General features: G+C 36.5%; 1 protein-coding gene across 2 annotated transcripts in view; it reads left to right on the top strand.

Moving 5' to 3' along the window:
• Window positions 1-18,001: 18,001 nt before the first annotated feature.
• Window positions 18,002-22,280, top strand: part of RBBP8 (RB binding protein 8, endonuclease) — a 104,362-nt gene continuing 100,083 nt past the window's right edge. Inside the window, exon 1 of one of the 2 annotated variants that reach the window (XM_057313199.1) lies at window positions 18,002-18,181. The gene's annotated coding sequence lies outside the window, so the exon portion shown is untranslated. The remainder of the gene's footprint in view (window positions 18,182-22,280) is intronic. The other variant, XM_057313200.1, reaches the window with a different exon arrangement.

Genomic DNA, 22,280 nt, shown 5'->3' with positions numbered 1-22,280 from the left:
GATGGAAGCCCCTTCCCTTTTGGCTGTAGTGACTTTCAGGGGGCCTAAAGAGCTGCCTCACCTCTTCATTTTTCTTTCTTTACCCTTTTGGAGTCAGACATGAAAGACTAGGACATTCAAAAACAACAGCAAACCCAGGGGAAGGGAAAAATGTGATTTCCAGAGTTGCCACATATTAGATTCAAATATCCAGTACTGAACAACAACAACAAAAATCACAAAGCAGACAAAGAAATAGGAAAGAATGACCCATTCAAAGGAAAAAAATTAACCAACAGAAGCTGTCCCTGAAAAAAAACCTCATGACAGACATACCAAAGACTTTAAAATAATTGTTTTAAAGATGCTCACAAAACTAAAGGAAGATGAAGTCAAGAAAAAGATGTATGGAAAAAATCAGAATATAAATACATAAAAAACCTAAAAAGAAACCAAAAAGAAATTCTAGAGCTGAAAAGTATAATTGAAATGAAAAATTCACTAGAGGGATTCAAAGGCAGATTTGATCATGCAGAGAAAAGAATCAGTGAACTTGAAGACAGGACAATGGAAATTATCAAGTCTACACAGAGACAAACAAACAAAAAAAAATACTGAAGAAAAGTGAGCAGAGCCCAAAGGACCTCTGGTACAAATCAAACAGACCAACATACATTTCAGAAGTCCCAGAAGGAGAAGAAAGAAAGGGGCAGAGAAAATGTCATGAAAAACATGAATATAAACATCCAAGAAGCTCAACAATCTTCAAGTAAGATGAACTCAAAGATATGCACACTGAGACACATTATAGTCAAACTTTCAAAGATAAAAACAAAGAGAGAATCATGAAAGCAGCAAGAGAGAAGTGAATCATCAAAAATATAATCAGCAGATTTCTCATCAGAAACTTTGGATGCCAGGCGACAGCAGGCTGCTATATTCAAACTGCTAAAAGAAACTGTCAACCAAAAATCCTAAATCTGGCAAAACTGCCCTTCAAAAGTGAGGGAGAAATTAAGATATCCCCAGATAAACAAAAACTGAGGGAGTCATTAAGCCACTACTCCTGCCCTGCAAGAAATGCTTAAGGGAGTCCTGAAAGGTGAAATAAAAGGATACTAGACAGTAACTTGAAACCATACAGAGAAATAAAGATTTCAATAAAGGTAAGTACATAGGCAAATATAAAAGCTAGTATTGTTGTAATGATGATTTGTAACCGCACTTTTTATTTTCTTCCTTTAGAGCTTTTTAAAAAAGAATTTCTATAGAGTGGAGGGACAGAGGAAGAGGGAGAGAGAGAATCTGAAGCAACTTCACACTGAACATGGAGCCTGACATGGGGCTCCACACTAGGCTTCACACAGGGATCAATCCCACAACCTTGAGATCATGACCTGAGCAAAAACCAAGAGTCTGACGCTTAACTAACTGAGCTACCCAGGTGCCCCTGCACTTTTAATATTCTACATGATTTAAAAGACTAATACATATAAAGAAAAAATAATTATTAGCCTAAATGCTAGTATTATTGTAACTTTGGTTTACAACTCCAAGTCTTGTTTTCTTCAATTTAAGAGACAAATACATTTCAAATAATTAATAGTTTATGTTTTGGGGCACATAATGTATAATGACATCATTCTGTATATCAACAACTGAAAGGGGTGGGGACAGAGTTGTAACAGAGAAGTTGTTTGTATATTATTGAAGTTAAGCTGCTATAAACTCAAAATACAGTGTTACAACTTAAGGATGTTAAATGTAATCCCCATGGTAACCACAAATAAAGAAGCTATAAAATATACACAAGAGCAAAGGAGGAAAGAATTTAAACTAAACACAGAAGACAGTAATATAGGAAATGAGGGACAATAAAGCTATAAGATAGAAAACAAATACCAAAATGACAGATGTAAGCCACTCCTTATCAAAAATTATTTTAAATGTGAATGGAGTAAACTCTCTAATCAAAACCAGAGATCAGCATGATGGATAAAAGCACACAATCCAAGTATATGCTATCCAAAGACACAAATAGACTGAAAGTGAAGGGATGGAAAAAGATTCCACACAAGTAGTAACCAAAAGAGAGCAGAGGTATCTATACTAATAACAGACAAAATCAACTTTAAATCAAAAAAGTTTACAAAGACCCCAAAAAGACATTATATATTAATAAAGGTTTTAATACAGCAAGAAGATATAATAATTATAAACATTTATGCACCTAATGACAGACCATCAAAATATATAAAACAAAAACTGACAAAATTAAAGGAAAAAATATTTCTACAATAATAAAGACTTCAATACCCCACTCGCATTGATGGATAGAAAAGCAGACCAAAGAAGTTAAAAAAGAAGAAGACTTAAACAACAACAATAGACTAACTAGAACAGACCTGTACAGAGAATTCTAACCAAAAACAGAATACATATTCTTCTCAAGGGCACATGGACATTCTCCAGGAGAGACTATATGATAGACTACAAATCAAGTCTCAATAGATTTTTAAAAGATTTTTTTTTATTTATTTGAGAGAGAGAGAGTGAGCGAGAGAGAGAGAGCATGAGCAGGGGTAGGGGGAGAGAGAGAGAGAGAGAGAGAAGCACACTCCCCGCTGAGCAGGGAGCCTGATGCAGGGCTTGATCCCAAGACCCTGGGATCATGACCTGAGATGAAAGCAGATGTTAACCCACCAAGCCACTCAGGTGCCCCAAGTATCAATAGATTCTAAAAGACAGATGTCATAAAGTATCTTCTCTAGTCACAACAGTAAGAAATTAGAAAGCAATAACAGAAGGAAAACTGGAAAATTCACAATATTGTGGAAATTAAGCAATGCCCTTTTAAACAACCAATGAATCAAAAAATAAATCACAAGAAGAATTGGAAAATACTTAGAGACAAATTCAAACAAAAACACAATATACCAAATTTTATGGGCTACAGGAAAAAGAGGTGCAGAGAGGTAAATTTATAGCTCTAAATGCTTATATTAAAAAACAAGAAAATCTCAAATTAACAACCCGGCTTTGTATCCAAAAAAAAAAAATCTAGGAATAAATTCATCTAAGGAGGTAAAAGAACTATATACTGAAAACTGTAAGACATTAATGAATGAAATTGAAGAAGACACAAACAAATAAAGTTATTTTGTGCTCATGGATTGGAAGAATTAAAATTGTTAAAATGCCCAGATTACCCAAAGCAATCTAAAGATTCAATGCAATCCCTATCAAAATTCCAGTGACATTTTTCACAAAAATAGAACAAACAACCCTAAAATTTGTATGAAACCACAAAAGATTCTGAACAGTCAATGCAATCTTGAGAAAGAAGAAAAAGATTTCAAATTATGTTACAAACTATATTGCAAAGCCATAGTAATCAAAACAGTATGATACTGGCATAAAGACGAACATATAGACCAATGGAATAGAATAGAGAGCCCAGAAATAAACTGATGCATATATAGTTCATTAATTTATGACAAGTGCATCAAGAATATACAATGGGGAAAGGACAGTGTCTTCAATAAGCAGTGCTGGGAAAACTGGACAGCCACATGCCAAAGAATGAAACTGGACCACTATCTTATACTATAAACAAAAATTAACTCAAAATGGACTAAAGACTTATATGTAAGATGTGAGACTATAAAACTCCTAAAAGGATACATAGGCAGTAAGCTCCTTGACATGAGTCTTGACAATTACTTTTTGGATTTGACATCAAAGGCAAAGGCAACAAAAGCAAAAATAAACAAGGGGGACTACATCAAACTAAAAAGCTCTGCACAGCAAAGGAAACCATCAGCAAAGTGAAAAGGCCATTTACTGAATGGGAGAAATATTTACAAATGATATATCTGGTAAGGGGTTAATATCCAAAATATATAAAGAACTCATACTACACAATAGCCCCCCCCCCAAAATCAATGTAAAAATAGGCAGAGGATCTGAATAACATTTTCCTAAAGAAGACATACAAATGCCCAACATGAAAAGGTACATGAAAAGATGCCCAACATCACTAATCCAGAGAAATGCATATCAAGAACACAATGAAACATTATCCCACACCTGTTAGAAGGGCTATTATCAAAAAGACAAGAAGTAACAAGTGTTGGTAAGGACGTGGAAAAAGAAAGGGAACACTGGTGCACTGTTAGTGGGAACGTAAACTGGTGCAGCCACTATGGAAAACAATATGGAGGTTCCTCAAAAAACTAAAAATAGAACTACCATACGATCCAGCAATTCCACTTTTGGGTATTTATCTGAAAAAAAAACGAAAACTTTAGGGGCACGTGGGTGGCTCAGTCAGTTAAGCCTCTGCCTTCGGTTCAGATCATGATCTCAGGGTTCCTGCTCAGTGGGGAGTCTGCTTCTCCCTCTCCCTCTGCTTCTTACCCTGCTCATGCTCACTAGTGCTCTCTCTCTCAAATAAATAAATAAAATCTTAAAAATAATGAAAACTTGAACTCAAAAAGATTTATTCACCTCCATGTTCACTGCAGCATTATTTACAATAGCCAAGATATGGAAACAACCTAAGTGTCCACCAATAGATGAAAGGATAAAGAAATTGTGGTACATATGTAAAATGGAATATTATTCAGTTCATAAAAAGAACGAAATCTTGACATTTGTAACGACATCAATGGATCTTGAGGACATTAGGTTAAGCAAAATAACTCAGACAGAGAAAGATAAAACCATATGATCTCACTTATATGTGGAATCTAAAAAAACAAAAACCAAACCAAACCAAACAACTTAGATAATAGATACAGAAATCAGATTGGTGGTTGCCAGAGGTGGGACTGGATGGAGGTGGTGGTGAGTGAAATGGGTGAAGGGGGTCAAGTGGCACAAACTTTCAGGTATAAAATAAATAAGTCATGGGGATGTAATGTACAGCATGGTGACTATAGTTAATAATACCATATTGGATATTTAAAAGTTGCTAAGAGAGTATATCTTAAAAGACCTCATTGCAAGAAAAGAAATTTTGCAACTATGTTTGGTTATGGATGTTAATTAACTAGACTTATTGTGGTGATCAGTTTGCAATACATACAAATAATAAATCATTATTTTGTACACCTGAAATTAGTGTCGTATGTTAATTACACCTTATTTTTAAAAAAGAAGAGCACCTGGCTCATAGTAGATGCTCAATAAAATATTTGTTGAATGAACAAATGAAATAACAAATCTTAGCTCAGTGCATAAGTGTAAAGAACTGCTAAAACTATGAGAAAAATAATGTAAAGAACACTCTAATTTGCTTGACTTGCCTTTACTTACTGCAGAATGCTTGCAGAGAACCATCTAGGAAGAGAAATAAAATGAAAGTCCAGATCCCCAACTTGATGCCAAAAAAAAGATTTTTTTTAAAGATTTTATTTATTTATTTGACAGAGAGAGAAAGAGAGCACAAGCAGGGGGGAGCAGCAGGCAGAGGGAGAAGCAGGCTCCCCACCGAGCAGGGAGCCTGATGCAGGGCTGGATCCCAGGACCCTCGGATCATGACCCAAGCCAAAGGCAGCCACTTAACCAACTAAACCACCCAGGCACCCCCAAAAAAGATTTGTTAAAAAATAAAAACAGGAGGGTTGCCTGGGTGGCTCAGTTAGTTGAGCATCCAACTCTTGGTTTCCATAAATCTTACACAATGGAATTAAATTAGAAATTAACTACAATAAGGTATCTAGAAATCAAATTATTTCTAGGGGTGCCTGGGTGGCTCAGCCATTAAGCGTTTGCCTGTGGCTCAGGTCATAATCCCAGGGTCCTGGGATCGAGCCCCACATCAGGCTCCCTGCTCAGCGGAAAGCCTGCTTCTCCCTCTCACACTCCTCCTGCTTGTGTTCCTTCTCTCGCTGTCTCTCTCTCTCTCTGTGTCAAATAAATAAATAAAATCTTTAAAAAATTATTTCTAGATATTTGGAAATTAAATAACACAATTCTATGTAATACTGAAGTCAAAGAAAAAATCTGCAAGAGAAATTATAAAATATTTCTGGTATGTCCCCTTGACACCTCTCTACGGCCTTTTCAGGGTCAGGGAAAGAATGAAGACAAAGGCTGATGAGGATCTAACCTAAATTTACTCTCTTCCATTCTTTTAACTTTTTATTTTGAAATAATTGTAGAGTCACACAAAGTACAGAGGGTATGGTATGTCTCACATACCCTTCACTTCAGTTTCCCCCAACAGTTACGTCTTAGTAACTACAGCTACTCAAAATCAAGAAATTTCAAAACCAGGATATTGACATTTTTATTTGCTGTCCATTTGGTCACATTTCTACATTCACAGAACCATCACCGCAAGTAAGGTACAAAACTATCACCACAAAGATCTCTCTTATGCTACCCCTTTATAGTCACACCCTCCCCCCACCACCCCTAAACTCTGGCAACCACTAATTTGTCTCCATATCTGTAATTTTGTCATTTCTGGAATGTTATGGAATGAAATTATACAGTATGTAGCCTTTTAAAATTGATGTTTTTCACTCAGCATAATACCCTTCAAATTCAACCAAATTATTGCATTTATCAATAGTCGGTTCCTTTTTAATGCTAAGTGGTATTCCCTGGTACGGATATGCCACCATTTGCTTAGCTAATCACCTATTGTAGGACATTTTGGTTGTTAACAGTTTGGAGCTATTATAAATAAAGATACCATGAACATTTATGTCATGGGTTTCTTTTGTGAACATAAATTTTCGTTTATCTGGGATAAATGCCAGGAGTCACTGCTAGATTACATGTCATATATATGTTTAGTTTTTTAAGAAACTGCCAAAATGCTTTCCAGAGTGGCCATACAATTTTATATTCCCATCCAAAATGTATGAGAGATACACTTTCTTCCTATCCTCACCAGTATTTGGTACTGACACTAGTTTTTAAATTTTAGCTATTATATTAGGTGTGTTAGGAATATCTCATTGTAGCCCTCATTTACATTTCCTTAGTAGCTAGTGATGTTGAACATTTTTTCATGCACTAATTTGCCATCTATATAACCGCTTCAGTGAATGGAAGAGTGTCAAGGTCACCTGGGGAAAAGATCGTGAGGAATGGGAGATATTGCTGTCTCCATTTTTAGAAAATACAGTCTGGTACAGGCTAATTGGAAAAAGTGGATCTTGAGCTGAGCAGAATGTGGACAGGCAAGGAGTAAGGAAAGGCATATTGAGTGTACGGTGTTGTATGTACCCTGCCGTTGCAAAATTGGTAACTTTCTATATCTTTTTAACCTCCCCTTTTTTCCTCTTCTCTGCAGTCCTACACATCAAACTGTCTCCTTCCTCCTTCTTTAAGAAGCAAAGTGTTACTTCCTTTACTTTTCCCAATCTCTTCCAACATCAGTTCAGAAAAAACAAAAGGATCCTTTTGATGTGGGGAGGATATAAATTCCATGTGATATGCATTGTCATATGAGGGAAAAGAAGCTCTAAAAATTGAAAGAGAAAAAGGGAACCCTAATTTTTCACTGGATTTCAGTATACAGAATTTATTTCTGTCTATGTGTGCTCAGTTAGGTGTATTATGAATTACTAACCTAACCTTCACATGATGGCTTTAAAATGCAAAGAAAAGGCAAACTGAAGAGAACACTGACAAAGCAAGTGCAACACCAAACATCAAAAAGCAGCCCAATCTCTTTTTCATCAGCCTATCTTCACTTAAAAACGGTAACAGTATAATCAAATCTGCCAAGAAGCCAGCCAAAATAATTCTAAATTACTTCTTAAATTATTAAAAGTAATTGCACAAAGCTTTCTTAATAAAGTCTTTCTACTACAAAAAAAAAGATAACTGCAATTATCATTAACAAAGAACTTTATTATTCACTAATATGCTACTAGTAAGGTCCTTGTATATAATTTATAAATATATAAAGATCAACAGTCAGAAAGGCTTGGATACCACTGGGCAAAAGCAGTGGTAGCACTGTTCTTTCCACCTCTCTCACCTTACCTAACCCCCAGGTTAGACTGCTTGTGTGAGGGTCAGGCTGCTGGTTTGAACTTCTACCCAGACTGCTGGAATTCCCAGTACCTCTGTTCCCTCTTCCCATAGATGCCTGGTGCCTGGAAGACATCTGGCTTTGGGTACCAACTGAATGACTTGAGCCTGTTTTTCTTTGCCTCAATTCTGGATAGATTGCCTAGGTTTGCATCTCACATTCTAGTCCCTCATCTCCACCTCCAAATCTGGTACTAGAGCCAATCTTCTAGATTGAATATGCTTCATTTTTTTTAAATCTATATCTCTCCCTTGTACCCAAGAAAGAGACTAGCTGTTTGTGTGACTAGGACAGAACTAAGAACAAGGCAAAGAATGCCAACAACTACAGTTCTAATGAGTCGTTTACAATAACTTGCTCTGATTATACTGTTCTTAAAATCTAAAGTTAAGAATAAATTTTATTTATAGATTATTAAATAATAATAATATAGTGCTTAATGGATATCAATAACTATCAAGTACCAAGTGCCTCTCCAACATAAAGACACATTTACAGTGATACTTTCTGAGTCCCATACTCTGTTGGTCTATGAGTTCCTTCAAGACAAGGACCATGCCTCAGTGCATCTTTGTTTCCCCAAGCCTAGCACTGAAAATAATAATCAGTGTTATTTTTAACCATCATTACTACTTTTTAAACATTAACTATGTGCCAAGCTCTTGCTAAGCACATTGCAAATATTATCCCATTTAATCCTTGTAATAATCTTCTTATCCCTCTTTACAGATGCAGAAACTAAGCTCAGAAGCCTAGTAATTTACCCAAGAATTTACAACTAGTACATGGTTGAACAGGGTTTTGAATTCAGGCCTTTCTCATTCTGAAACCCAAACTCCTAACAACTATACTATAATGCCCAGAAGAAAAGAATTGGAGGGATAAGAAGAGAAGCTTGCCACTGCCCTCCAACCAGAAGTAAAGACGTTGTTACTTAGAAAATGTGACCTCCAGCCATGTTTCCAGCTAATTACAACTTTTCTGGCATTAAAGACAGTGGTCATGACACTTTCAGACACAGGACATTTCCTTCTAACATGTGTCACAGAAAAAAATAAATTGTAGTGACACAGGTATAAAGTGAAGAAAAGAAATATGAAATATGAACTTTTATAAAGGTGGCTGAGGTTACTTTTCCTTGGTGAGTCTAGTTATTATTGCAGTACATAAAGTAAAGCTATATGCAAGTTCATATCTCTTAATTTGGCACAAGGTAGCAATTTAAAGGAAAAAAGTATGGGTGGAAAAAAAAAATCACTGCTTACAGCAGCACTCAGAACCAAAGAATGATGCAATTTTCATTGCATGTCTCCTCAAGTTGGAGAATTCATTAGCACCTATATAGCACTTAGGTAATTTCAGACAAAGCAAGATGCAATATTTAACCATAAATTCATTTTGCTTTGTAGTTCTATGACTTCATATTGGATGTTTAAGCACAACAATTACTTCAACATTAAATATAGATATAAAATACCCATTTCAAGTTCTTTTTCTTTCAAGTCTTTTCAATCATAAAATTTTCTAAGTCATAAATTCTCAAGGGCTTATTCTACTACTGAAGTTAGTTTTAGGCATAAAAATTGGAAAATATACCATATTGCTCTTTTCTATTCAATTCTAAATAGTTTTTACACCAATTTTATAATGGTAAATATTCCTGTTCTCACTTCACTGGAAACTGCCTCTGGTCAACAAGGATGGGCTCCATCGACCCGAAGCAATGGAGGTGCTAAATAACCTGACCTTGGCCAAAACTGAGTGCTCAGGGATGGATATATAATTTAACCTCTGTCAATCTGATTCTCCCTCCTGGGGATTTAGAATTGAAACACAGTTCTAATCAGCTAATCTGTTTGCTTAAACTGAGCTGCTACAGGAAGGACTTTTTCTCCCCCTAAACACTAAGAAGCAAAAGTAACAAAGGTAAAAATTACATTGTCTTAATGACAAACACCAGCGCTACAGGTTGAATTATAGGCATATGTCACAGATGCTGGAGGTTCGGCTCCAGACCACCACAATAAAGCCAGTATCACAATCAAGCAAATGAAATTATTTTTTTGGTTTCCCAGTGCCTATAAAAGTTATGTTTACACTATGTTGTAGTCTAAAGTATCATGTTTTTAAAAACAATGTACACACCTTAATTTGAAAATACTTTATTACTAAAAAATGCTAACCATCATCTGAGCTTTCACCAAGTTAATTTTTGCTGGTGAAGGGTCTTGCTCCATGTTGATGGCTCCTGACTGATCAGGCTGGTGGTTGCTGAAGGCTGGGGTGGCTATGGCAATTTCTTAAAATAAGACCACAATGAAGTAATGAAGTTTACCTCATTGAAAAAAAGAGCCTGGCACCTTTCATGAATGATTTCTCTGCAGCATGCAATGCTCTTTATATAGCATTTTGCCCACAATAGAATTTCTCAGGCTTTATTCATCTTAGAACTTAAGTAGGTAGCAAGTTCCTACCCTTTTCCCAGCCTCTTCTATTTCCCCAATCACCCAGTTCCCCAGCAACTACCATTCTACTCGTTTTTTATGTGTTTGATTTTTTTTTTTTTGAGTCCACATATAAGTAATACCATGCAGTATTTGTCTTTGTCTGGCTTATTTCACTTAGGTTCACCCATGTTGTCACAAATGGCAGAATTTTCTTCTTTACCATGGCTAAATAATACCTACATACATACATAATATATAATACATATATAATGGAATACTATATAATATATATTATATTTATATGATTATTAATATATATCACATTTTCTTTATCCATCAACGGACATTTTGGTAGTTGCCATATCTTGGCTATTGTGAATATGCTGCAATGAACACAGGAGTACTGATATCTCTTTAAGATATGATTAATTTTCCTTTGAATACACTCCCAGAAGTGAGATTACTGGATCATATAGTAGTTCTAATTCTAGTTTCTTGAGGAACTTCCATACTATTTTTCATACTGATCGCACCAGTTTGCATTCCCACCAACAGTGTATGAGGGTTTCCTCTTCTCCACATCCATACTAGTTTTTGTTATCTGTTGTCTTTTTCTTTTTTTTGGGGGGGGGGGGACGGGCAGAGGGAGAGGGAGAAAGAGAATCCACCCAGCACAGAGCCCAAAGCGGGGCTCAATCTCACAACCCTGAGATCATGACCTGAGCCTAAATCAAGAGTCAGATGCCTAACCTACTGAGCCACCGAGGTGCCCCTCTTTTGTCTTTTCAATAATAGCCACACTAACAGGTTGTGAAGGGGTATTTCATTATGGCTTTGATTTGCATTTCCCTGATAATTAGTGATGTTGAGCACATTTTCACGTACCTATTGGCCATTTGTATGTCTTCTTTGGGAAAAATGTCTTTTCAAGTCCTTTGCCCATATATATTTACGTTTTATGTTTCTGTTTTTGCTACAAGTTATATGAGCTCCTTATATATTTTAGATACTAACCACTTAACAGATATGTGGTTTGCAAATATTGTCTTCCATTTAGTAGGTTGTCTTTACATTTTGTTGATGGCTTCCTTTGCTGTGCAGAAACTTTTTAGTTTGACATAGTCCCACTTGTTTATTTTTGCTTTTGTTTCCTTTGCTTTTGGTGTCAAATCCAAAAAAAAATCATTGCCAAGACCAATGTCAATGAGCTTTCCCCCTATTTTTTCTTCCAGGAGGTTTAGTTTGAGCCCTTACATTCTGCAATCCATTTTGAGTTAATTTTTGTTTATGGTATAAGATAGCAGTCTAGCTTCATTCTTTTGCATGGGGCTGTCCAGTTTTACCAACATTATTTATTGAAGAGACTAGGCTTTCCCCATTGTATGTTCTTGGCTCCTATGTCATAAATTAATTGATCATATATGTGTGGATTTATTTCTGGGCTCTGTATTCTGTTCCATTGATCTATATGAGTGTTTTTATGCCAATACTATACTATTTTGATTACGATACTTTTCAATATAGTTTGAAATCAGCAAGCATGATGCCTTCAGCTTTGTTCTTTCTTAAAAATGCTTTGGCTACTCAGGGTCTTTCGTAGTTTCATACAAATTTTTACAACTGTTTGTTCTATTTCTGTGAAAAATGTCATTGGAATGTTGATAGGGATTACATTGAAACTGTAGATTGCTTTGGCTAGTGTGAACATTTTAATAATATTCCAATGTACAAGCACAGAATATCTTTCCAATTTCTTTCATCAATATTTCATAGTTTACAGCATACAGATCTTTGACTTCCTTGGGTAAATTATTCCTGAGGATTTTATTCTTTTTGATGAGACTGTTTTCTTAATTTCACTTTCCGTTAGTTAGCTGTTAGTGTATAGAAACACCACTGAGTTTTTTATATTGATTTTGTATTCGGAAACTTTGCTGAATTCATTTATTAGTTCTAACAGTTTTTTGGTGGAGTCTTTAGGGTTTTCTATATGTAATATCATAGCCTTGCATATTGTTTTCCCCTTTCTTGTCTTGTCTCCCTGACTACCTTACTGATTTCATATTATCACACATTTCTAATTAATCACTTGCACCTGAATCCATATCTCGGTGTCAGCTTTTGGAGAACACAACCTAAAATTAGCTTGCATTTTAAAATTGCTTTTCTGTAAAATGTCTCCTTGATCGGTCTATTTTGCTTTTGCTCCCACATTTTTTGAATTGTTCATTTTTTCAAAAGAACTTTAGAGTATGGAGATGAATAGATATTTAGAATATATCCAGGGTGGCTCAGGCGCTTAAGTGTCTGACTCTTGATCTCAGCTCAGGTCTTGGATCTCAGGGCTGTGAGTTTGAGCCCTGTGCCTATTTAAAAGGGGGGGGGGGCACCTGGATGGCTCAGTCAGCCCGATTCTTGATTTTGGCTCAGGTCATGATCTCAGAGATCAAGCCCCAAGTCAGGTTCCATGCTCAGTGTGAAGTCCACTTGAAATTCTCTCTCCCTCCCCCTGCTCTCGCATTCTCTCTCTAAGATAAATAAATAAAATCTTTTTCTTAAAAAAAAAAATATATATATCCAATTAAACTCCCTCAGTTAATAAATGAAGTAACCCAGGTTCAGGATTGTAAATAACTAATCCATGTTTACATAAGAGTAACTGAGAGTAACTGAGGCAAGCTTAAAATCAGGTTTCCTCATTTGTATTTGGGTGAAACATGCTTTTAATTTTACAGTGATCAGATTTTACTAGCTATTGGATAGTATGTTGCAAACCCTTACTCATGAATACTGCCAGATATAAATGTTTGTGCAAACTTTTTCTGCAGGTGCTAGTTTGTACTTGTACAGTTTGATTATCTTCCTCATTTCATGATCTTTGAACATTAACCCTTGGTTAATGGTGAAGCAAGTGAACACATGCATTTTTTAAAAATCTTTTAAATTTAAATTTTATACCAAAACCCAGTCATATTCACATCTTCCTCCCTCTCTCCTATCCTCTCTCTCACTTTCTCCCCACCCCCAACCTCCCCTTCTTTCCCTCAGTCATAGCACTTCAAATTTGAAGTAAAAATCAGAGTCTTCAATACCTTATTGGCATGAAGCAATCTACATGGTGCTGTGGTCTTGGGACTGATATCTCCATTTCTATACTTCTGGATTTCATGATCTCATCTTTCTTAATTTACTCTTATTTTGTAGCACATCCTTCAATAGCTTCTTAATTTTCGTTTCTAGTAGATTTCCTCAACTTCATCTTCTAACTTCTGTAGACTTTATTTCTGCTATCATATTTTTACTTTCCAATATCTCTTTTTACTCTCCCAAAGTTCCACTTTTAGACAGCCTTCTGTTCCTGTTTTATGTCATCAGCATCTTCTCTTATTTCTTTGGATATTAATATAGTAGTTTCTAAAAAACTATCATTTTGCTCCCAACATTGACTATTTTCTTTAAGTTCATTTTATCTATTGGTTTCTTTTTGTCTCTTTCATGCTACATGCTCTATCTCAAAATGAGGAATAAAAATGTTGATTTGCAACTCTGTGTGCCTAGGTAGGATTTATTTATTTATATTAGAGTGATGTTGGCTGCTTGTCTTAACATTAGAATAAGGTTTCTCATCTTTGACACTATTGACATTTTGGATCAGATAATTATTTGGGGGGTAAGGACAAGGAAGGATGTAATGCAGTGCATTGTAAATATGAAGTAGCATCCGTGGCCCCTACTCACTAGATGCCAGTAGCACACCTCTTCCCCACTTCCCCCAGTTGTTTACAATAGAAAATTTCTCCAGACATTGCCAAATGTCCTCTGGGGGCAAAATCATCCCTAGTTAATAACCACTGCATTATGGTAATGAGAGTTTTGAGAGTTTCTTGAGATAAACTCTCCAGTTTTCTGCTTCCTGAGTGAGGAGTATAAACCTGGTTATTAGCATTCAGAAGCCTACCTGGACCCAGGTATCTCACCACTCAGTATAGAGACCTTGACTTAATCTCTGCCCCAGGCAGAATAATGTTCTCTCAAAGATGTCCATATCCTTATCCCAGGAACTTGTGAATATTTTACATTATGTGGCAGAAGAGAATTAAATTTGCAGATGAAATTAAAGTTGATAATCAGCTGACCTTAAAATGGGGAGATTACCCTGGATTATACAGTTGGATTTAAAGGTAGAAGAGGAAGGCAGCAGAGTCAGTGTCAGAATGATGCAACATGAGTGACTGGCCATTGCTGGCTTTAAAGACAGAAGTGGGCCCTGAGCCAAGAAATGCAAACAGCCTCTAGAAGCTGGAAAAGACAAGAAAACAGATTCTCTCCCAGCTTCCAAAAAGGAGACTGACACCCTAACTTTAGCCCATTGAGATCCATTTTGGACTTCTGACCTCCAGAACTATAAGATAATAAATGTGTGTCCTTTTAAACCACTAAATTTGTAGTAATTTGTTATAGTAGCCATAGGACACTAACACAATCACATTGCTTTCAGTTTGGTACTTTACCAGTTACCGTCACCTCTGCCTGATATCCTCCAGACCAGAACCAACTTGGGACAATCTTTCTCATGATCAATCAACAATTCCCACCAATCTTCTCTTAAGTTTGCAGAAGGGGCAGTCTCCAGGCATCTGGGTTAGGGAAGGGACCTAGGGAGCAAACTGCTCCTGAAGCAGATTTTTAACCAATTCTCCCATTTCAAGTCCCCCACCCCCACCATCTCCCCAAGACTACCTTGTGCATCTAATCCCCAACATTACTTAGAATTCTGCAGCAGAGATAAAGTTGCTTTTATTATTACAAATACATTCCTCTTTCTCTACTCTGTTAAATCAATCACCACTCATCCTCATTCCTTCTTCCAAAATTTATGGATATCTCTTGTTTGCTACCTTTCTCATTCTTTTTGATCCTTAAGAGTCCATGCTATTGGTTCTTTACTGCCATTTGAGTAGGACTTTAAAAAATAATGGAAATAGAGCACCTGGGTGGCTCAGTCAGTTAAGGGTCTGCCTTTGGCTCTGGTCATTATCCCAGGGTCCTGGGACTGAGCCCCACAAAGGGCTCCCTGCCAGGCAGGGAGCCTGCTTCTGCCTTCGCCTCTGCCTGCTGCTCCCCCTGCTTGTGCTCTCTCTCTCTGTCAAATAAATAAATAAAATATTTGGAAAAAATAATGGAAATAAACACTCACATGTTTACCATATTTAATGAGTTTTATTTTTAGCTGACATTTTATGGGGACTTTACTGATTGGGATAAAAAACCTCACGTGAATTACAGTAGGTAAAGCTTTCTGTAACTCTAGAGGGTAGGTACTATTATTTTCATTCACATTTTATAAGTAAAACAGATGCTTAATTCACTTGACAAAGCTAATTTAATGGAACAAAACTGGGATGGAACCCAAGTCTTTCAGACCCCTAAAGCCCATTTTCCTAACCAATTAAGCAATCTTGTTAATTTCTACACATTTCACTCTAGAGCATTCAGCAAACTATAGCCTACTCATCAAATCTAGTCTGTCACCTGTTTTTATAAAGTTTTATTGGAATATAGCCACACCCATTCTTCGACTATGGTTTATGTCTGTGTTTGTGCTATAATATTAGAGGTGAATAACTGAAACAGAGACAATCTGTCCCACAAACCCTAGATATTTATTCTTTGATAATCTGTGGAAAAATTTGCTGACCCCTGATCTAGAAAATAACCTTATCACAAGTTTTGGGGTCATGGAGCCCTCAGGTACTTTTAAAGCTTTTATTACTGTATCAAATCAAAGACATTCTTTCTATTGTTCCCTCAACCTTTTGTTATCCTGCAGATAGCAATCTTTGGTCATGGTTAAAAAAGAAAGTCTCTAAACCAATCTCCTTTGTTAAGTCTTTCCCATACTCAATCATACTTGCTCCCTTTTCTGTGCTCCTACCTCAATTATTATAATTATAGTACTTGATGCAGTTTTATTCACATAATAGTTACCAGTTGTGATTCCCTATGATCTAGCAAGTGCTGGGCCTGAGTAGATATTTACTTAATAAGACTTTACTAAATATTTTTTAAGTGTCAGTGTTCTAGACACTGGAGATACAAAAGTGAATATGGCAACTTTTAATATAGAAAAGAAACTGAGCATGGCGTCTGGGCCTATGGTCCCTGCAACAGCTACAGAGTGCTGGGGTACATCCAGACCTATTGAATCAAAATCTCAGGAGGTGAGGCCCAATACTCTGTTCATTAATCGGCACTTCAGGTTATACTTAAGTAGGAAAGTTTGAGAATCACTGCATCAGTAGATAGGAAAGGCTGTTTGGTTTTTTGTTGTTGTTGTTGTTGTTTTTAAGATTTACTTATTTGACAGAGAGAGAGACACCCAGCAAGAGAGGGAATACAGGCAGGGGGAGTGGGAGAGGAAGAGGCAGGCTCCCAGCGGAAGAGCCTGATGCGGGGCTCGATCCCAGGACTCTGGGATCACGCCCTGAGCCGAAGGCAGACGCTTAACGACTGAGCCACCCAGGCGCCCCAGGAAAGGCTGTTTCTAAATGTGCAAATATTATGAGAAGAACAAATCTCACATGATCTCTCTTAACACAACCAATTTCTGTCAAAATATGATCTTCTGTTGTTTATTTCTTCCTTCCAAAAGATTACTAGACATACTGGGAACTTGGTTATTGCTCCTATCTCTTACTAAACTCTTTTGCACCACTGTAACGCTGTACCTAACACAGTTCCTGGCACAAAGTAGGTATGAATAATTTGTGTTCAACCGTTGAATGTCCAAAGTAAAACCCTTCAAGTTGTCCTAAGTATACAGAAATAGGGGTTTTTCCAGCTTTAGACTGGAATGATATGAGGATCATTTGGGTACAAGGAAGATAACATAGTCAGGCAAACGTCTGGTCAACCGATACCTTGTTTCCCTCCCTCTAGAAATGCTTCCTTCTAGCTCTCAGGGCCACTACCCTTGTAGGGAATATGAACCTCCCTCTCAAGCCTAAACTAGACCAAGCAGAGCCAAGTGGACTAGTGGAAAAGGTCAGGCATTATGGATTCTTCTTCATTGTGGATAATCTCTTTCTAGAGGCTTTAATCTGCAGAAAGCCCTGAGTACATTTTAAAAAAGATTACCTACCTCCAAGGATGATAGATACTCAAGTGTCTACAATAAGAGGTTTATAACAATGGACTCTTGCTATGCCTGACATAGATCTATCCCTCCCACTAGAACGCTGAATTATTTTGCTGGAGGCTACAACATTCTGAGTAGTTTGTTGGGAGTTGATGGGAGGTGGGGATAACTCACCCATACAAGCTTGCAGAGCTGAGCCGCTGCAGCTTGTTGGGCTAGCCTTTGATGCAGACTGGTTGGACAGGTTCTGGATCTACAGAAGAACCGGTTTGACTGGCCTGTTATGCCAACATATTCTGGTTTGATTCCATGTTCCACAGACGGTAGAAACCTGCCCAGCCAGTTAAATGAAAAGCATATTAGGTTATCCATTGCACACTGTATATAGCTTAGATGCAGCAGGACTCTTCCACATAGAAGTAGTGTCTAGCAAACTCTAGCGTGGTCCAGAGAGGTGGCTTCCTCTGATTTACCATTTAAGTTCATAGCTTCAGAAGTCAGAAGTGAAACACCTTGTGCTTTTGACCCAGAGCAGAGGTCTTCTAAATAAATTGAAGGGTAAGTTAATATGTTTTTTATATTCCTCAATTTTCTATGCACTTTTGGAAGGTTAAATTAAGACATGATGTTTAAACAGATATCTATTTTTAACATGATAATACCTGGATTATACCTTTTCTGTAAAGTTGGTTAGATATTGTGTTATAATACTTACACTTAAGTTCATTGATTTGTTTAGGTAAAGATTATTTGGTATACAACATACTATACCTTTGCTACACTTTTTTGTGAGTTGGGCATGGTTATAGTCATGAAGAAAGCTGGGTTGAATAATTTTGCTAAATATATTTCACCTGTTAATGATTCATCTTAAGCCATCTACTTCTTTGATAATATACTATTACGTTTTATAGGCTGTTGCTATATGGTAATAATTTTATATGATAAATCTAATTGTGAATATGATAATAATTGCTTTTTTAAGGCATAAAAAAATAGTGTCGGCCCGCCTGGTGATCCTAAGTACATTACAGGAACAATTCACAGTAAGAATTGAGGAGTGAGAAAAACAAAGATTGTGGAATCTGGTAACTGATTAACTATTGGAGCTCAAAAGTACTTGCTGAGCTGAATAGAAAGGAATGAAGACAGGTTTTGTCATGCCTATTAGGTCTGAAAAACTTTTTAAGTTAAAGAATATTTGGATCTTCCTTTATATTATATTTTAAAATAATTCTTTTACCCCTCTCTTTCATTGATGAAATTAATTTATTTTAAGTAGTTTGTATCATCTAAAATCAAAGTCACCAATCCCTTTTTATTTAATTTAGTTACCAAACTACCTCCTTAGTTATTAATATTGGATTGAATTGAATGCACATATCTTCTGGGCATTCAATTAACATAGCAGCTGACATATGAATTTATCTGGGAATTATAATAACTTTTTAAAACAGAATTATACTGAATACTTTCCTATCAAGAGCTATCTGTAGGTCACTTTAATATGACTGTCTTAAACTGAGCAAGACTAATGCATCTTTATCATTGTCCCTAGGGTCCTCACTTTGTCATGATTTTCAAACTCAAAGACTCTAAGAGTTTCTTAGGATGTTATTAAAGAATTTTTTTTTAAGTGAGAAATAATGTTCAGATGAGATATCGTTTTTTTGCAGGGAAGGTTTGGATGCTTTTCAGTCCTACTCCAAGGCAATTCTGCACAAAACTTCTGAAAATTCAGCTAAACTTCTAAAAAGCTGTGTAATGTTTAATCTGTATGAGGAATATGCTGATTCAGCAAGCTGAAATTAATTTTATTCAGCAAAAACTGTATTCTATTTTGGGGGGATATGGATCAAAACTTTTGTCGGTTGAATGCTTCTCTTTTCAATTGGTTTTCAGGCAAGATATAGATACATGTCATTAGAGTATACTTTTAGTGTTTCTGGTAAGTATGTTATACATATTAATTTAAAATTTTATCAACTACACTGTGTTTAAAATACAGGACTTACTGTTTAAAGATAAACTTAAGTGGGTATTCCAGTTTATTTTAGTGAGCATTTTTTATTCATGGTTTGGAGGAAAGCTATTTAGAAATTAGATATATATTTCATATATAATCTATGGGTAAAATTTCAAGCCTAACTACACTTTGGAAAAGGATTCTACAGCTTTCATATAATAGAATTTTCAGTTTCAAATATATGAAACTCCTATTAAATATGACCTTTATGTATTTCCTGTAAACTGACCCCTTTAAAATACTGATGCATTGTGATGTTTTGTTAAAATTAAGGACATGTGGATTTATAAATCAAATGAGGGAAGCTGTAAGTGTATGTGTGTGCACTTTATATAGTCCTATATTATCTCAGGGCCTGGATCAAAAAGTATTCTACTCATCTAAAAATCTCTTTATTCTTTTTGGGGGCACCTGGGTGGCTCAGTCGTTAAGTGTCTGACTTTGGCTCAGGTGTGATACCAGAGTCCTGGGATTGACCCCGCATCGGGCTCCCTGCTCCTCTGGGAGCCTGCTTCTTCCTCTCCCACTCCCCCTGCTTGTGTTCCCTCTCTCACTGGCTGTCTCTCTCTGTCAAATAAATAAATAAAATCTTTAAAAAAAAATAAAAATCTCTTTATTCTTTAAATTAAGTCGGGATACATTCCTTTGTCCTTATTCCTAGCCACTCAGTTTCACACAATGACTCTTTTTGTCAACAATGCTAGCTTTCTTAACAACTACAACCTCTTTCCTTCCTGAATTCTTCATATGTTTCCTACAAAAAGCACTTAGAATCATGAAATTTTTAAGTCTGAAGAACGCTTAAAGAGTAACTAATGCAGAGGCACCTGGGTGGCTTAGTCGGTTAAGTGTCTGACTCTTGATCTCAGCTCAGGTCTTGATCTTAGAGTCATGAGTTCAAGCCCTGTGTTGGGCTCCTCACCGGGCCAGAAGCCTACTTGAAAATAAATAAATAGTGCATCCAACTCCTCATTTTTCAGTTGAATAAAAAGCCAAAGGTAGAGCTGGGGGGCACCTGGGTGGCTCAGTCGTTGAGCATCTGCCTTTGGCTCAGGGAGTGATCCCGGCGTTCTGGGATCGAGCCCCGCATCAGGCTCCTCTGCTGGGAGCATGCTTCTTCCCCTCCCACTCCCCCTGCTTGTGTTCCCTCGCTCGCTGGCTGTCTCTCTCTCTCTGTCAAATAATAAACAAAATCTTAAAAAAAAAAAAAAGGTAGAGCTGGGACCAGAACATCCCAGTTTCCAGAATGCCAGCCCAGACTAATAATTTTTCACTATCCTACATTGAGTCATCTGAATATTACATGAAATCTAATCTACATTTTCTAAAAGAATTGTAAAAAGGTAAAATTATGTTATGTTATGAGTCTCTGCTGATTCATAAACAATAAAAATGTTTATTTTCTTAGTACATATGTATGTGTATGTATATATATATATTGTGTGTGTGTGTGTGTGTGTGTGTGTGTGTGTGTGTTGTTTCAGGTACTCTTATATGGATATAGTTTAGGATTTGCCTAAGAAGTTAGTACTTCTAAAATTTGGTTAGGGGACGCCTAAGTGGCTCAGTTGGTTAAGCATCTGCCTTCCGCTCAGGTCATGATCTCAGGGTCCTGGGACTGAGCCCCACATCAGGCTCTCTGCTCAGTGGTGAGTCTGTTTCTTCCTCTCCCTCTCCCTCCATGATCTCTCTGGCTCTCACTCTCTCTCAAGTAAATAAATAAAATCTATAAAATTAAATTAAATTAAATTAAATTAAATTAAATTAAATTAAATTAGAATTGGCAGGAAAATCAATAAGGTTATAAAGACCAGAATTGCAGGATTCAAAACCCATTTTAGAGGTAATAGAACCTGCTAATACAGTGCTTTGCACACTTGTTTTAAATGTTTTTAACTTGAGGACTTCCAAAGAAATGGGACCACAAGAAAGCTTGAGAATCGAAGGCTCCAAAATTCCAATTCTGATTCCTAGAACTAAATGTCAATTCTCCTAAGCCCCTTATTTTTTCACAGGTAAACTTTTACCTGAGGGATGCTTAACTTTGGTAAATTTAGTTCAGTCCAAGTGGACTCTAAGAAATAATCACTTCATATGTTTCTCATTGTTACAATCAAGAGAAAAGGTACTATACTGGAAAACATACGAGCTTTTGAGTGAAACTAAGATGGATTTTAATACTGGCTGTTACAAATTAGTTTACCCTTGGGAATCATTTAACTTTGAATTCTCTTTCCTCCATCTGTAAGTTAAGGTAGCTAATACCATTCTCTCAGGTTTTGGAAGGATTAAATGAGATCCTGTGCCTAAACCACCTAGCATAGCCACTAGAACACGGTAGGTGCAACAAATGTCATTATCCTTCGCATCTCTTTAAAAGAATACATAATCAATTTCAATAAATGGCTTAACTAAGAGAAGTCAAAACTTAGCTTGGAATATACATTTATTTTTGTCAGAGAGATAAAAACTAAATTAGCAATCTCGGAAGATGTCAAGGAGGAAGGCCTTTCTCTGCCCTATGGTCCTTCTAGCTGGACTCAGAATCAAATTGACGTGAGACAGATTAACAGGGGAAAATCAAACTTAGGGTGTTCGGGGAAGCCACATGGACATGAAATTCCAAAGACA

This window comes from Ursus arctos, unplaced genomic scaffold (genome assembly GCF_023065955.2).
Source record: "Ursus arctos isolate Adak ecotype North America unplaced genomic scaffold, UrsArc2.0 scaffold_17, whole genome shotgun sequence".
Taxonomy (NCBI): domain Eukaryota; kingdom Metazoa; phylum Chordata; class Mammalia; order Carnivora; family Ursidae; genus Ursus; species Ursus arctos.
The sequence above is the reverse complement of the archived record's forward strand: the minus strand, read 5'-3'. Positions and strand labels throughout refer to the sequence as shown.